At 34.3% G+C, this 17,745-nt stretch overlaps 1 protein-coding gene and 1 long non-coding RNA gene across 6 annotated transcripts in view; one reads left to right on the forward strand and one right to left on the reverse strand.

The window, feature by feature from the left end:
• The window catches only part of LOC102153260, a 36,203-nt gene extending 29,753 nt beyond the window's left edge, over positions 1 to 6,450 (forward strand). Inside the window, exon 4 of the long non-coding RNA XR_005375791.1 lies at positions 5,878 to 6,450. This is a non-coding gene — a long non-coding RNA (uncharacterized LOC102153260). The remainder of the gene's footprint in view (positions 1 to 5,877) is intronic.
• The window catches only part of SOX6 (SRY-box transcription factor 6), a 588,321-nt gene that overhangs the window by 557,024 nt on the left and 13,552 nt on the right, over positions 1 to 17,745 (reverse strand). The window lies entirely within an intron of this gene.

Genomic DNA, 17,745 nt, shown 5'->3' on the forward strand with positions numbered 1-17,745 from the left:
CCCCAAAGTGGGTGCCTGCTTATCTGGGCATTTGATATATAACAAAGGTAGCCCTACAGAGAAATAAAAAAATGACGGATTTTAATAAATCATCTGATAGCTGGATACCCATAAGAGGAAGAAAACAATATCTCAAACAATATCTCAAAACAACTGCAAGTGAATTAAAGGCCAATGTGAAAGTCGTTGGAAATTATTTCCATGATCTCAGATAGGAAAGAATGTCTTAAACAACATAGGAAAAGCATTAACTAAAATGGAAAAGATCAATAAATATTCAACTATATTAAAATTAAGAATATCTGTTCATTAAAAAATCCCATAAAGAGAGCGAAAAGACAAGCCAGGAGTGGGGAAAGATATCTGCAACACATATAAATGACAACGCATAAATACACAGAATATGTAGAACAATCTAATAGAAAAATGGGCAAAAGACTTAACAGGTACTTCACAAAAGAAGAAATTTACCTGATCAAAAAACTCATTAAAATGTTTAATATCATTGGTAATCAGGAATGCAAATTAGAACCATGATGAGATAGTATTGTCTGCATACCCAACAGATTGGCAAAACTTTAAAATCTGACAACATCGACTATTGGCAAGGATGTCGAGCAATGGTAATGTTCGCAGACTACTGGTGAGCGTATAATCACTTTAGAAAAGAGTTTAGCATTATCGAGTAAAAATGCAGACAGGCACACCCTCTGACCCAACAATTCTATTCTTGTATATACAACCTAGAGAAACATGTACACATGTTCACCAAGATTGGATATATGTACAAAAAGGTTCACAGTGGCATTGTTCATAATAACCAGCAACTCAACTGGAAACAGTCCAAATGCTCAATGACAATAGAAAAGATAAATAAGCTCTGATACTCCCACAATGATAAGTAATTTAATGAACTAGGATTTCATGATGATACATGTTAAGCAAAAACTGCAACACATAAAAAATAGGTTCTGCATGGTTTATATAATGCATTAAAACAGGCAAAATCAAACTATATTGTTCAGAGATGCATCCATAGGTAGTAAAACTATAAAGAAAAGGAAGTGACTCACGTTAAATACAGAATGGTGGTTACTTCTGAAAGAGGGTGGGGGTAAGACTGGAAAGGGACACAAGTGGCTTCTGAGATAATATCAATATTATTTTTCTTTTTTTTAACTTGGATGTTGGTTACATGGAACTCACTCTATAATTATTCATTACAGAAACACACAACAGTATTTTATATACTTTACAGGTTTACATTTCAGTTTTAAAAAAGAACAAATCTACTTTACACAGAATTATTCTGAATAAAAATGAAATAATGTATGAGAAAAGCTCTCTGAAACAAACCACAAACTACTACAAATATACTCATTTTTTAAAGTTAGGTATGGACTGGAAACCCGCCCCCCCCCCACACACACACACACTCATAAACTAAGAAATAACATACATGGTATAAAATTCCCTACTTCAAAAGCATATGTTGTCACCTCAAAGTAGTAAGACGCATCTCCTGAAATATCATAAAATGTTGTTTAGCATTCATTTTTGGAGAGTCATTCCTTTGGATGAAAACATTATTCTTTCTTGAAATCAAAACACCTCTTGAGAAAATGTACTAAGCAGAACTAAAACTATATTGGATTGCTGAAGAAACGTCAATAAAAAGACTTGGGATTTTCAGATTTAGAATAAATACACTCTATTTCATGTCTCTACAACACTCCTATGCAAAAGGTCTATTCCCATTTTATAGCCTTTCCAAGATATTACTTATCAGAAAGCTATCTTTAAAAAACTAAGGGAAATTCTTTTTAAGTATGAATAACTAATGGAAATAATCTTTAAAAATGAATGCAAACAAAGAAAAGAAAGTAGGAAGGAGAGAGGGAGAGGGAGAAACTGAAGAAGCTAATTAATTTATTTTCACTAATTCTTAGTTTTAAAAACAGAATCTCATATTCCACCTTTAAATGTATACGCACAAATGCACATTATCTCACTTAAGTTAACAAGCAAAAACGGTATGACTAGAAAATTTTTAAAATATTTAACATTATTATTCTTTATAAAAACAACTTGTCTATTGGCTTCTCACAATATTACAATACACTTTCCTGATTTTCCTTCTTGCTATCAAAGTCTTTTGTGTTATGTATCTTCTAAAAGGACCATGTCTCAGCTAGCAGAAGAATTTCTGGGTCATACAGTAATTACATGTTTAACTTTTTGAGAAACTAAAGTGTTTTCTAAAGTGACTGCACCATTTTATGTTTCTACCAGCAATGTATAATGGTTCCAATATTTTCAAATCCTTGCCAATATTTGTTAGTTTCACATTTTTATAATCACAGCCATTCTAGTATGAGGAAGAAATATCTCATTGTGATTTTGATTTACATTTCTCTAATGACTAATGATCTTGAATACCTTTTTATGTGCTTATTGGCCTTTATAAATCTTATTTGAAAAACAGCAGTATAAATCCTTTGCTCTTTTTTAAAAAATTGGTTATTGGGGCTCCTGAGTTGCTCAGTCATTGAGCATCCAACTCTTGATTTCAGCTCAGGTCATGATCTCAGTGTCGTGAGAGCGAGCCTCACATCAGATTCCACACTGAGATACTTTCTCCCACTATGCTCCCTTCTCCCTGCTGGTGTGTTCACACACTCACACACTCTCTCTCTCTCTCTCTCAAATAAATAAATAAATAAAATCTTTTAAAAATTTGGCTACTTGTCTTTTTATTGTTGAGTTGTGAAAGTTCTTTATATATTCTGGATACAAGCCTCTTGTCAATTTAATATTTGCAAATATTTTCACCCATTCTATAAGCTATCTTTTTACTTTCTTGATGGTTTCTTTGGAAAGACAAAAGTTTTTAATTTTGATGTAGTCTAATTTACCTTTTTGTCACTAATGCTTTTGATGTCATGTCTAAGAAATAATTGCCTAATCCAAGGTCATTGGATTTACTCCTTCCTATCTTTTCTTCTAAGAGTTCTATAACCTTATCCCATATTTAAGTCTCTGATTCATCTTGAATTCATTTTTCAATTGAGGTATGAGGTATGGTATGAGGCAGGGCTCCAACTTCATTCTTTTGCATACGGATATCCAGTTGTCCCAGCACAATTTGTTGAATCTCATGACCCACCCCAAACCTGCAACATTCAAATCTGATTTTTAATAAGATCCCCAGGTGACTTGTATGCTTAGTAAAATTTAAGAAGCACTTCTTCTCTAATTGATAAAATGTATAAATTTCTAGAATTGTTAAAAAAATTCCCAACAGAATCTCTATTAATGAGCAAGATCTATTCCAGTAATATATCCTTTCTATGAAGTTAATTTTACCAGGACAAGATTGTAGAACTTATAACTGGCCACCTACAGGACAAGAGGTAATCATTAAGACCAAACATGGGTTCACAAAGAACAGGTCCTGTCATATTAACCTCTCTTGCTTCTTTGTCTGAAGTACTTTATTACTTGATGAGTAATGCATTAGAAATAATTTATCTGAATTTCAACAAGCCATTTGACAAATGGTCTCAAGTATCCCTGCTATATATACTGTAAGTTTGTTACTATAGGACACAGTTTTAACCACCCTTTAAATTTCTAGCATCTATCTGGCATATAGAAAATACTTAATTTGTTTAATTTTATTTAATTAATTAAGCCTTCTGGATATACAAATAAATGTGGGCTAACTGCTGGCATGCTCAACGAAGTTTTTAATAATTAATATGTTAAGAATCAGGATCTAAAGGGATCTTAAAAATTAAAAACATAAAGAATAAGGAAGAGAGTATAATGACAGTAATGGAAAAAATAAGAGAACATCATGTCAACTTTATGCCAATATATTTTTAAAATTTAGAGAAAAATAGATGATTTTCTGTAAAATATAAATTTACCAAAACTGACTCAGGAAAGGACAAAAAATATGAACAGACCAATAAAATACTGTTAAATATCTATTTCTTTGAAAGGTGTGAAGTTTGGATGGAACTAGAGGGTATTATGCTAAATGAGAAGAGTTAATCAGAGAAAGACAATTATCCCGTGATCTCACTTATATGTGGAAGGGGGAAAACAGAGGAATATAGGGGAAGGGAGGGAAAACTTAAAAAAAAAAAAAAAAAGATGAAATCAGAGAAGGAGACAAACCATAAGAGATTCTTAATCCTAGGAAACAAACTGAGGGTTGTTGGGGGGCTGTTGGTAGATAGGGTAATCGGGTGACAGGCATTAAGGAGGGCAGTGATATAATGCGCAGTGGGTGTTATATAAAACTGATGAATCGCTGAACTTTACCTCTGAAACTAATAATAGACTATATGTTACTTAACTAAATTTAAATTTAAAAAAATAAATAAAAGTGTGAGGATCAAATGACTTTAGAGAGAAGTGTAAACTTTTAGAGAACTATCAATTCCTGTGCTATACAATAGACAAAAATAGCAGTAAACAATAGATGATTCCTATGTTTTCAGAACATAGACTAGGATGGAAAGCTTCCAATTCATTTTATGAAGCTGGCATGACCCATACTACCAAAATTCTATAAAGATAGCACCAAAATTAATTATACATATTTTATACATGTTTATATGCAAATATAAAATATACATATCAGGAATACAAGGATAGTTAAGCACAAGAAAATCTATCAACATGTTTTACAGAATATTAACAAGAATTAAAAATAAAAAAATTATTTTGTCAATAAATGCCAAAAAAATACTCGATGAAATGTTTAAATATTCTAAACCAAAAAATCCTAATAAGGAAAGATCAAATGAATCTAACCAGAGTAAACCTACCTGGAGTAAATGCAAACTCCTGCACTTAGCTCCAAAACAAAACAAAACCTCAGCAGCTCAAGTATAGGATGGATGAGACATGGTAACTAAAAAGCTTGTGAGTTCTAGTTGGCAGTAAGATTTCTGAGTCAACAGTGTGATATGGCTTCCACAAAAACTTAGGCTCCATTAATAAAATAATACTATCGAGAACAACAGAAATAATAATTCTACAGTATAATGTAGTGGTTATACTCGGATTCAAATCCCAACCATCATTATTATTAAAAATCACCTTAAGAAAATTTCTTAATTCCTGAGTCTCAGTTTCCTCACCCATAAATTGGAAATAATACATGCCTCACAGGGTTAAGGTTAAGACTTCAATGAGATAACACTGTACATAATATTGTTCAATATATAAAACAAAATTTTAAGCAAGTTGCCCAGACATTCTTTCATTCACTAATACGTACTGAGTGCTATTAGGTTCTGGGCATTGCTTTAGTCACTAAAAATTAAACAACAAACAAAGGGACAAAATTCCTATCCATGTGGAGCCTATATTTCGGTGGAGAGGAAGAACTTCTCTATCGTTGCTCCCCCAGCATGGCCTGAATGATCACATACGATTTTACACCATAAAAAGAATGATAAAAACACCCTTTTGAGTCTGAGGTTCCATAAGGAAAAGACGGTGAGTCTATGATTTGAGGTATAAATACTATAGGAATACATAGAAATGCATTCCCAAATTCTAATCTACCCAAAAGCTTATAACAACTACCATACCACTGCCATCTCCTCCAGCAACATCACCATGGTATTGATGCCTTTAGGCAACCCTTTTAATTTCACAGCTGCCCTCTTAGATACTGCACGTCATCTATCCCTTTAAATACTGAACTAATGGATGCCTGCACTGTCTTTCTCCACTGGTGCCCTCCTCATCACGGAAACATCATGAAGTCATTAGTAAAAGAGCTTAGCTTTTACCATCAGACAAATCTGGGTTCAAATCCTATCTCTAACATAGCCAATCTGCTGCTTCCACTAGGAACTTTCTGGACCTGGAGGTCAAACGGGCAATCCATGACCCATTCCTGGAGGATGCCTTCCGGGTCCACAGGACACAGAAACCTGCACCAAAAAAGCTTTGATGGCAACTCCACCCCAATCTCAGCCAGCTGTCTCTACTTGTAACTTTCTAGGACTTAAAGATTAGGTCTGTAATCAGTGACCAAGCCAAGTCGCACCTGGGTCCTCCCTGGAGGATGCCTCCTGGGTCAAGCTCCCTATCTGTTACCTGCTACCTCTTTAAGCTCACCATTGCTTCTTTGGTTATTGTCACAAATTTGGCCCTGAGACAACTCACACCCAAACTCATTCTATACCTAAATTACCTCATGTCCACAAATTATGAAATTCAAAAATGAAGATACTGGCCTTACAATAAAGGACTGTTCATTCCAACTGATTTGTTGATTTGCAGCTGAAGAGATTCTCAAAGTACCTGTTACTATAAAACAGTATTCCCTCTCAACAGTACTGTAGAGTCACTGTGTTGGGGAAATGGCACATCACATCCTAGTAGTATTCATTTTTACCCCTTCAATGAAGTATTTTTAATATTGTTCGCTTTGGGCCAGATTCTCCTTTTAAAAGCATTCACTTTAATGATATATAATGCTTACACGGCACCCACCACGTGCCAAGCATTGTTCAAAGTACTTATATTTACTCACTTATACCTAAAACAACACTGAGAAGTGGGTACTATTTTACAGATTAAAGTAGATTAAAGTAACGGGCCCATGTTCACACTGCTAGAAAGTGGTGGAATATGCTCTTAGCCACAATGTTTCAAGCTCATTCCACCCCCAAACTGATTCTCCAGCACTGTACAAGTAAGAGAAATAAAGTTAGAGTCAGCAAAGGATTTCTACTGTTCAGAATGCTTGACAAAGAAAACTAAGAACAGATTTTAAAAACACAATCTTAAATGTGGGAGAGAAGGCAGGACAACAATAAAAATTCAAAGGAAGGAAATTGTTTTAAATTTGGGGGATAGGAGGAAATTCAGGAAATTCAAAGCACTAGTATTTTTCAATATTATTTTGCCCTAAAATTGACATCGAGGCAACCCATGCATCTGTCTTAAGGCTGAAATCATTAAGTGCTTAAAAAAGAATTTAAGTATCTGTATCTAAAAAATTTAAATAGATCCAGTTCTTGCCTGATGGCTGCTCACTGTCTACTACAATATATAAAACACCAACTGAGAGATAATTGGCCTCACTGGCGTCCCTTTACATTGCTAGAACAGACAGAAAGAAACACATCAACTCACAACAAAACTTAACATGTAATGGAAAGTGGGGAAAGTTTTAAAAAAATAAAAAGTAGAGAAAACAAGTGTTTCTAAGTCCAAAGAAAGATCTATTGCTTCATACAATAAAGGTGGTATTCCTAAAAGCCAAGAGCCACTCATCAGTGACCTTCATAGACCTTACTTATACCGCAGTGCTCTCTCCCTTAGCAGTAACAGAACCTTGTAAGCCAAACAACACAAAAGATAATAGGTCATCAAATGGAAATAAACCATCTAACTGGTCCAAAGGAAAGAGTATTGGGAATTGCTGTATGTGAATGTGAAGCTGACTGAAATACAGGAAGTCCTCACTTTGCACTAGACTGTGTTAACCAAAACTAGTGTATTTGGGAGCTAGGTCCTCACTTTGCAAGGTTTTATAGTAACTAAGATCAAACCATGACATCTGAACTATGTAAGAATGAGATTAGAACTATGCAGAGAGGATACAGTTCTGATACAACAGAAGTTTTCATTAACACCGGCCATGAAAAGCAAGGATGGCTTTAATAACTGAACCTACTGAAATTCAACATCACATAATAATATGTTCAGCTCCTGATTATCCTGGTTATCCAAGCTCCTGATTATCTAGTTTGTAGCTTATCTGTGGGAAATCTCATGACTTACTTGCCTCTTATAGGCAGCTCTATTACAGCAGAAATACTATGGGACTTCAAGCCAGGACATCTGGGTTTAGATTATGTTTCTACCACTTAATAGCTATGTGACCTTGGGCAAGTCCTTTTCTCTCTCCAACACTTACTTTTTCTGAGTATAAAATAAGGATAGTTACATCTACCTCCTAGAGTTGTGCAAATGAAGTAATAAAATAATAATCACTAATATTTAATGAGAGCTTACAACAAACCAGGCACTCTTCCAAGTGTGTTTTATATATTAAACTTCTCAGGGGATCCCTGGGTGGCTCAGTGGCTTAGCACCTGCCTTCAGCCCACGGCGTGATCCTGGAGTCCCGGGATCAGGTCCCACATCAGGCTCCCTGAGTGGAGCCTGCTTCCCCTTCTGCCTATGTCTCTGCCTCTCTCTCTCTCTCTCTCTCTCTCTCTCATGAATAAATAAATAAAATCTTTAAAAAAAAAAGGAAAGAAAGAAACCTCTCAAAAACTATGATACAGGTTATTATCTCTATCTTATGAAAGCATCCAAAAATGTCTGACATATGGCAACTGCCCAATATATGTTTGGTGATATGCATCTATTTCATTACTCAATATTGCCTCTATCCATGGCAGTGAATAGGTACTAAAGAGGAAATGGGAAAATCTGAAATCTGTTTATGTATTAGATGCTTCAAAAAACTGTTTGAAGAGGATAATTCAATTCTTACTGAAAATTGAGGGGAAGGGTATTATTATTCCTAGAATTTCCTTTATCCTTCTCCTCTTGAGTGCTAGTTGTACTCTAAGATTCTGGAAGAGGTTAACTAACAGACTTCAAAGACAGCCAACTCCGTTGGTGACAGAAACCATATTCAAAAAACCTGGCACTGGCCACTGCTGCCAGCCTCTCCAAACACATGCAATGAATTGATGGCTGTGTCCCAATGCCCTGCCTATCTCATCCAGCCCAACCTCCTTCACAGACACAACCCTTCAGATGCTAACACTTCCTTCCTGAAGTTCTTATTAGCCATTTTAGGTTAGAAAGCAAGGGCACTGTCTAGGATCACACTATGGAAATGCACTCTATCAAATTGTCTGGGAAAGTGAAGGGAAGCTAAAAATATTACAATTTTTGCTCATGTGTCCACAAGCATAAATTCATTTATTCTGTTAAATTCTTAGCCATTTGTCACTTTAGAAGGCAGAGTAGACATGATACCTTGAGACTGACTTACAGAACAGAGAATTTCATTGCAAGTTCTTTGTGGAGACGCAGCACAGAGTTCTATCCCAGAACAGTATAAACAGGATGTCAGAGCTGAAACCTCTTTGGAGATCATCAAACTTCTCATTCTACCCATAAAGAAACTAATTCCTAGAAAGAAGTCTATTAGCCAAAGTCACCCAAAGTTTATTGGCAGAGCTGAACCTCCCAAACTGGGTTACTATTACACCACGCTGCCCAACAAGTATATCAAGGGAGAAAGGAAAAAGAGAAAAATGAGAGAGTCAAAAAGACCATGCTAGCCTGTAACCATGTCTTATTCCTGCCCTTCTCACCTTCCCCATCTTCTGCTCTAATTGTATCTAAATCCAAGGAAGGCTGAGTAAGGAAGCAACAGAGGGCCTCAGCATTCAGGGAAATAGTGATCCTCCAGCAACTTAACTATGGAATCTTGCTGACCCCTTTATGTTAACAAACTGTTTTGCCTTGAAGAATAAAAAATGGCTTACATCAAGATATGGGGGAAAAAAAGATATGGAAAGACCCCAGATGTCCATAAACAGATGAATGGATAAAAAGATGGGAGATACACACACACACACACACACACACACACACACACACACACACACTATGGACCATTACTCAGCCAACAAAAAGAATGAAATCTTACCATTTGCAGTGATGCAGATGGAACTAGGCAGTATTATGCTAAGGGAAATAAGTCAGTCAGAGAAAGATAAATATCATATGATGTCACTCGTATGTGGAATTTAAGAAACCAAACAGATGAACATAAGGAAAGGAAAAATAAGATGAAAACAGAGAGGGAGGCAAACCACAAGAGACTCCTAACTATAGGAAACAAACTGAGGGGGTTGTTGGAGGTGAGGGGTAACTGGGTGATGGGCATCAAGGAGGGTACTTCAAGTAATAAGCACTGAGTGTTATATGCAACGATGGATCACTAAATTCTACCTGTGAAACTAATCATACAGTATGTTAATTAAATTGAATTTAAATAAACTTTTTAAAAAGATGGTTTAAAGTCTGCTCCCTCTCTCATACTAGAGTGCTGTGAGAATGCCACGCTACTGTTTTCTGAACCTCAGTGCTGATAAATCTGTAGCCCCGCTCCCTGTCTTAGGTTTTCAGTGGTTGGCTACATTCTTCACAGGGATCTGTCCCAGGAGAGTGTTCTTTGGAAACTATGTTTTTCCTCTTTGACTCATCATACCCATACCTGTCTCTCCCATTTACTTTTCTATTTCTATTGTCCAAAGTGAGCTCACACATCCCAAGAGTATCCTATAAATACACTGATGTATATATACTTATTTTAAAGGTAAGAAAAATTAATCCTTACTTAAATTTAACAAATTAACACCTGGGTTTATATGTCAAACATTAATGTGTCACGTCCCATACCAGAGGAAAGAGAGGAAAGCGATGATGGATAATAATACCTAGTTTTTAACTAAACCGTAAACAAATGCTCAAGCTGTTTAAAATGATACTCCCAGAGAATACAGTTTGAAGATAATATTAATAATATAGGCCTTCATGACATTAACTAAGGCTAAACTAGTACTTGTACTGCAGGAGCAGCCCTTTGGTGGCCACATTACAGGATATCTAGTATCACCAACAGTGTACCTTATCCTGTTGTACTTTGACATATTAAATAATAAGAATATGAAGCTATTACAATCAGTAAGACATTTTGAAACTAAGCATATAGATATAAATTTTTGTAATGCCTACAATTTTTCCAGCAATGTTTAAAATCATGCAATTCTCAATCTTATATCTTACAACATTTCATGAAACTTAATGTTAAATGCTTAGAAACCTCTTCTGAATTTCCTTAATTAAAAAAGACAAAAAGCTACACTATTAGAAAAGCGCATGTTGCTCTGCTACTAGTAAAATGGCTAAAATGATACACAGAAAACAAAATGGCAACAAATTTAAATAAACTCCCTTGCTAAAAAATTAGAGCTCTCACAGTGCACAGCTCTGAGTAACAATTTACCTAGAATGATATGTGAATTACATCCTCTGGGATTGTGCCACAGTATTGGAAGTTGCATAGAAAACATGGCTGAATATCTGAAAAAAAAACTCACATGTGTAGGATGCCTCTTTTTCAGATAAATGAATGTATATATTTTTAACATGCCTCAGTTTGCCATATTTGATAGGCAAAGTGCTACATTTGAGTGAGCCACTATAATAAGTACCAAAGAAGACATAATCTCAACAATGTTACTTTTCTAACTAAAAATAATTTTTAGAGGAAACTGGCTAAGTGTAACCACTGGTGGAATGGTTACCCTAGCTGGACTAAAGGGGGGGGGGAAAAACAGACATAAAATGACAGAGAGGGCACCACGGACTTCACTAAATACGTCGCTCATAGCCAGGCAATGGGGACACAATGTTGAAGCCAAGTACTGTAATGATGATGCAATTACTTTTTTAAACAGACCTGTAAAACATCGTATAATCTTTACAATGCTTTGAAATGAGATGGGAAGTAGTAACCATGTGGATTGCTTGCACCACCCAGATGTTCCACAGCTTATTTGATCGCACAGTTTCCAAACTTAAGGATTAGGAACAACAAAAAGAAAAAAACCTAGTGTACGTACAGGAGGCAAGTAGATGTTAAGTGTGTGTTACAAAGTAGCTAACTAGCTAGCTAACTAGGTACTTACATACATACAAACCATCCAAAAAAATTTAATCTGTCTTCAAAGTAAAGGTGAGATTTTATCAAATGAGAAAGTAAATGCTTTTCAAAACAGATTTGTGCTATGAAAAAGTATTTTGAAAACATATGTTTGGAAACGATTCCATCATAGTGTGATTTTGTTACCAAAAATTCTATGTCTATCATCTACAAAAACTCTCATCTGTTTTCAATTTAAAATTGGCAACAGAATATTCTAACCTGTTTAATGGTGTTCCAAAGAGTTTCAATGGGTTTTGAGTCTATTTATTAAAAATATTAAAATGCTATATCTTCAACTTCATTTCCAGAAACAACTGATTGCCATCAGGGAAGATTTTAACAAATTTTTGCATATTTTGTGAATAGGATTAACAAATTAGTACACAATTTAGCAAGTGCAAATAATGATGTACTTCTTCCATTTGGATCTATTTTTCTTTTTGAGGTATAATTTTCAGCTATGGCAGCATTAAAACCATGTAGCAAAGTAAACTGAACTTAGAACCAAGCTTATAAATTATTTCATCACAAAGTGTTAAACTTTTAAAAATAACAAAGCATGTTAAATTACAGAGTTTGGGAAAACCACAGTTAGTTTTAAAATATTATTTATTTTATCTATATATCTTTCTTTATAATATCAATTTATGATTATTTTATAGGATATATTAGCACACTAGCACACATATATAATTTTAAATAAATATTCACATGCACTAGGATGCACGCTCATAAACATTTTGCTGATGATCTGTTCTATCCAAAAAGTTTGAAGACTCTTCAATTCTATCCTGTTACAGAATTCTATTATAGTTAGAAGTTCTCCCTAAATAAGCCTTAAAATGATCTTGCCAGAGGAATTCTTCCAGCTTCAACCCTACCAACAATACTCTCAAGTTACCCTTGGGCAACCACCTAATATCTCTATTTCCTTCTCTCTTTAAACATCCTAAATTTTGCTCCTTTCACCTCGGCCACTGAAAATGCTACATTCACTCTAATCAATCAGGGAAGATATTCAAACAAACATTATATAAATAATCCAACATATTTACTTTTAAGATGCACTAGCAATATACATATTTAAACTTATTTAATGGATGCCATGAAACAATTTAGGATGATCAAATCATTTAATGCCCCCTTACTAAATTTACTAAAATTATATTTGTGTTTTTAAATTCTATCAGATGTAAATTGTATTAAATAAGCAAAATTAGAGAATATATAATCATAGCCTAAATAAAATTTAAAGGACATTGATTCATATGTCCTATTTATTTGGCATATTAATAATAGAAACTACTGTACATGCACATCAGAAAGAAGAATAAAATAACCCAACGATGTAAGAGTGGTGCTAAGAAAATTCAGAAGATAAAATTAGCATACAATATAAAGGGGTATACTTTTCCATATACTTTATTCAAATAGCTCTTGGTAACTTTAATGAGTCTTCTTTGTGAACATAACGAAGAAATTAAACACAAAACTACACAACTAAGACATGGCTAATTATGATGACCTATGAAAAAGGTCCCAAGCTGTCTTAATTGAAAGTTGAGCTATTTTTCATTCTTTCCCCACCATGCCATAAAGAAGAATTAAGTGCCCAAATTCACAAGTCCCACCTTAACTTAGGCTGTTACATATATTTGCCTCAGAGAAAATAAGCCTCTTACAAAATGCTATACAATTTAAATTCAGTGTACATGACCATGACCCTACTTTAGCATACCTATAAATCACATAAACCTATACAAAAGTACAAGTGAAGGTCTTCTCTGGAACTGTTGTCTGCAAAAGTTTAAAGAGTCTAACCCATGAAAAGCTGAAATTTTCTTCTAATAATGTCTTAGAATATTATATTAAAAATAAAAATTAAATATTATAATTTTAGTTGTTACAATATTGAAATTCTTCTTTAAACTTCAGTATATCTATTTTCAATTCAATCTTTATAGTAGGAAAGAACAACAGCTAAGACATTTTTTAAAAGTCCAATTTTCCTCCAATGTATATTTGGATCTTCAGACTCCAGAGTAATAAATGTTCCTGAGATTCAGCTAAACTACTTTGCTGCATTCCAAGTTAGTTAAGCTTTGTTCAGTTGTTGTATGATTTCAATTTTCATTTTCTTTTTTTTGGTGGGGGGGGGAGGTTGCTTCTTATTAAAGAACTCAATTGAAAGTTCCAAAGGAAAGTTCTTTTAAGACTCATAACCAATTTAATATAACTAACGAGATGTTTTTAAACTGTTCTATAGAATTTTTGTATCCTTTTTTTTTTTCCTGCTTAGCCTCTGAGCCTTTCTTTCTAATGGAGAGATTTCATATTATTCATGTCATGGTCAACACTGCAAGTGTCCAGTATGCCAAAGCCCCAGTAAGGAAGATAATGAGTCAGGTGATTAGAAACCAGAGCCATAACTTCTCCAGCCTATGTGACCATCAAGTCCTTTTTAGAAGTTGCAAAAATCTCAATAGGTGTGTTTGATTTGAAGAAACAAGTTATAAAACACGAGAAAACTTCCAAGCCAAAAACAGCAAAGAAGTCTTGTGGGCTCAGAGAAAAGGTATTCAAAAAGTCATAAGAAAACATAAGATCCCAGATTACAAAACTGAAGAAAGTGGATTTAGCATCCCTATTTGAGAGTAGTCAAAAGTAGAGAAGGACAGTTGCTGTTATTCTTGCTACTGTTCATTATCATCATTGTGAAATAATTTCTATTTCCTCCAAAAATTTTGAATCACTCTGAAGATTATTTTATGTTCATATTATCCCTCAATAAAAAAGAAGTTAGGAAAATGCCAACTCTCTAGTTAGAAAAACTTAATGACAAATGTGAGGCCTAAAGACCTATAACAAAATAAAGGAAACTCAGAAACAACACACAGATCTAAGAATTTCCAGATATTGGCCTTTCTCTAAGATCATGCTTGCCAGTTGAAAAAAGTTTTTTTTTTTATAGCTAAGATATGAGATTTTAACTCACTGTACTGACCATCCAGTCATATATTAATAAGTCACTTACTTTAATTTTAATACTTATTTAATGTATTTAAAGAAAAGCAGTAATCTGAAAATTCTCCCCCATACCTTAAAAATGTACTCATAATGACCCTGACCACAAAACTGAGCTAAGAAAGAGAAGTGTATCAGTTAAGCTGCTGGCCTATGGCTACATCACATTCATGATCAGAGATGGCCTTTCTAGGAGTCATAAAAATATAATTATGAGACCTTTCGGTGTCAGAACTAAAAAGTAGTAATGGTATCAAGTGTTTCCCACATGTCCAATGCTCCTCAGGATGTTACCTCAAATAAACTATCCTTAAACATTCTTTAATTCACAGCTCAAAGGCCGCCTCCTACTAGAAGCTTTCCTTTCCTTACATAGGTACTTTTGCTCTTATACCTATCTCCATTAAAACAACCAGCACACTGCATAGAATTACCTATATTCATACCTCTTCATTGCATTTTTCATCTTTTTTTTTTTTTGCATTTTTCATCTTTAAAATCATGTAATCAAGTGGCTCCCATCTCTTCCCAGCCAAGGATCCTTTCATTAATCCTCCCTCATGAACCCCTTATTTTGAGAGAGAGTTGCCTTATAAAACTAGCCACAATTACTACTAAATCATTTTCTCATTTTTACTAATTGGAATATATAACTGATATTTAAAGCTTCTGATCAGCAAAATATTATTCATTTATACATTGGTATATGGGAAATGCAGCACTGGTTTGGCTCTGGAAATAAGTATGAAGATAAAATAAATGAACATTGACATTATATAGAAGAGACTGGGGGAAGGAAAAAAAAAAAAAAAGAGGGCCAAAAAAGCCAGTCCTGATTCATGACATACAAGCTTTGTTTGTAGTGAATAATACCCTGAAGCAAAACCCAATTGAAACATTTATTCATATCAAGTAGGAAGTTAGACAGTATGACTGGTAAGGTTATCTACTCAGCATAACTTTTATTGAATGAGGCAATGAATCTGAAAGCACTTTGAAAATGGCGTTCTACAAAATGTAAGAGAATTAAAAATTAGCCTTTTCATGCCAAGTTCTATTGATCACATAATTATTGTCAAGTAACCCTGATTCCATTGTCCAGAACTGTTCTATGAACTTCTATGTACAGTCTCTCCAAACTGAAATTCCCAACAACCCTATCATCTGATGAATTCTATCACAATCCCCATTTTAAAAATTAGGAAATCAAGTCTTAAAGAGGTTGCATAACTTATCCAAGGTCATTAAATTAGTTTAGGAAATAAGATTCCAAAGGAAAGATTCAAGAAATAAAAATTCAAAGTTTAATTTTTATTTTCTCACATGCAGGTCTATCATTCAAATGAAGAATACATGTTTCCATTTTTTTTCTTTAAATGAAACCAAAAGAAAGCAGATTAAGATGTGTATATTTGATACAAAGAACTTTCTGGTGTTAATCACTGAAATATACATAAACTGAGATGCCTAGGTGGCTCAGTGGTTGAGTGTCTGCCTTTGGCTCAGGGCGTGATCCCATTTTGGGATCGAGTCCCACACCGAGCTCCCTGTGAGGATCCTGCTTCTCCCTCTGCCTATGTCTTTGCCTCTCTCTGTGTCTCTCATGAGTAAATAAATAAAATTTCTAAGATATATATATATAGATATATAGATATCAAGAAGATCATAAAATCTCATTCTTTGCAGGTGTTCAAAATAGTTTCCTAACTGATTAGAATGGAGAAGGGGTGATCGAAACACCCTTGGAGGATGCAGGATGACAGATGAAATGACCTTTCAAAATCCCTTACAGGCCTTAGAATTGGAATTTTCTCAAATTCGAGAGCCGGACATCCAATCTTTGCATTTATCCCAAGTCTGCCAGACTACTAATGAATTCTCTTTTCTAGGAAATAAAGGAAGGAACACATATCATCACATTTCATGTAAGAGTAAAAGAAACAGACTATGTAATTCTCCAAAGATTTCATAGTAAGTACACAGGGAAGCTGAAATGGGAAGCCAGATCTGTATAATGATAAGCACAGTACCACTTCAATAATAATACCACTTCAACAGGTATTAAATATTCATGTTATACCTAGCCCTGAGCTTAGTGGTTTACATTCATTTATCTCATTTAAACCTCACAATAATCCTATGACGTATATATTTTTATTACTCCCATTTTAGAGATGAAGAAATGGAGAGTTAGGGATTACATCAAGTATATATTGGGGGTAGAGGGGGCGGCTGACTTCTAAATAGAAGGTTCAATGCCCATGAAGATAGCTGGAGATTATTTCTGAGAAAATAACAACATTGCTGCCCTTTGATATTCTTTCCCAAGAAAGAATGATGGATTATTCTCTCCTAGTTAGGAGCATTCTTCTCCAGTTCTACCAATGACCTGCTTAGCACCATGACAACTGCAGCTAAGTTTCCCCACCTACCAAATATCAAAAATCTTCAATAGAAAGGAAAATCCTTAAAAAAAAAAAAAAATACTTGTGACTTCAAAAATGCCCTTCAGGGTGCCTAGGACTTAGTAAGTGCTCAATCGTGTTACCCAATGATCTGTTTCTAAAGTATGAAAGGAAATATTTGCAACCATGTCTCCGAATGAGTTCCATTTGAAATCTATGCTCCTTATTTAAAGAAAAAAAAAAAAAACCTGTTACATTTTCTTTTTTCCACATATTGTACTTGTGTAGTCGTGGAAAGTAAAGCATCTTTAATTTTCTTTGTCTACTTTTAAAGAACTACTTTTCAAAGAAGAGAAGAGATTGTGCTCAGTGAAGTCAAAATCACAAATAGCACTAAAGTCCCTTTTTGCATTTGAATGGATATATTAAAGATAGACAATTCAATTCATCTCTTTAAGATGACTAGAAACAACAAATTATTGAAGGCAGTAGGGATAATAGATCATGTAAAGGGTTATCTTGTGAGATTTCTAGAGA

This window comes from Canis lupus, chromosome 21, assembly GCF_011100685.1.
Source record: "Canis lupus familiaris isolate Mischka breed German Shepherd chromosome 21, alternate assembly UU_Cfam_GSD_1.0, whole genome shotgun sequence".
NCBI classification, from domain to species: Eukaryota; Metazoa; Chordata; class Mammalia; order Carnivora; family Canidae; genus Canis; species Canis lupus.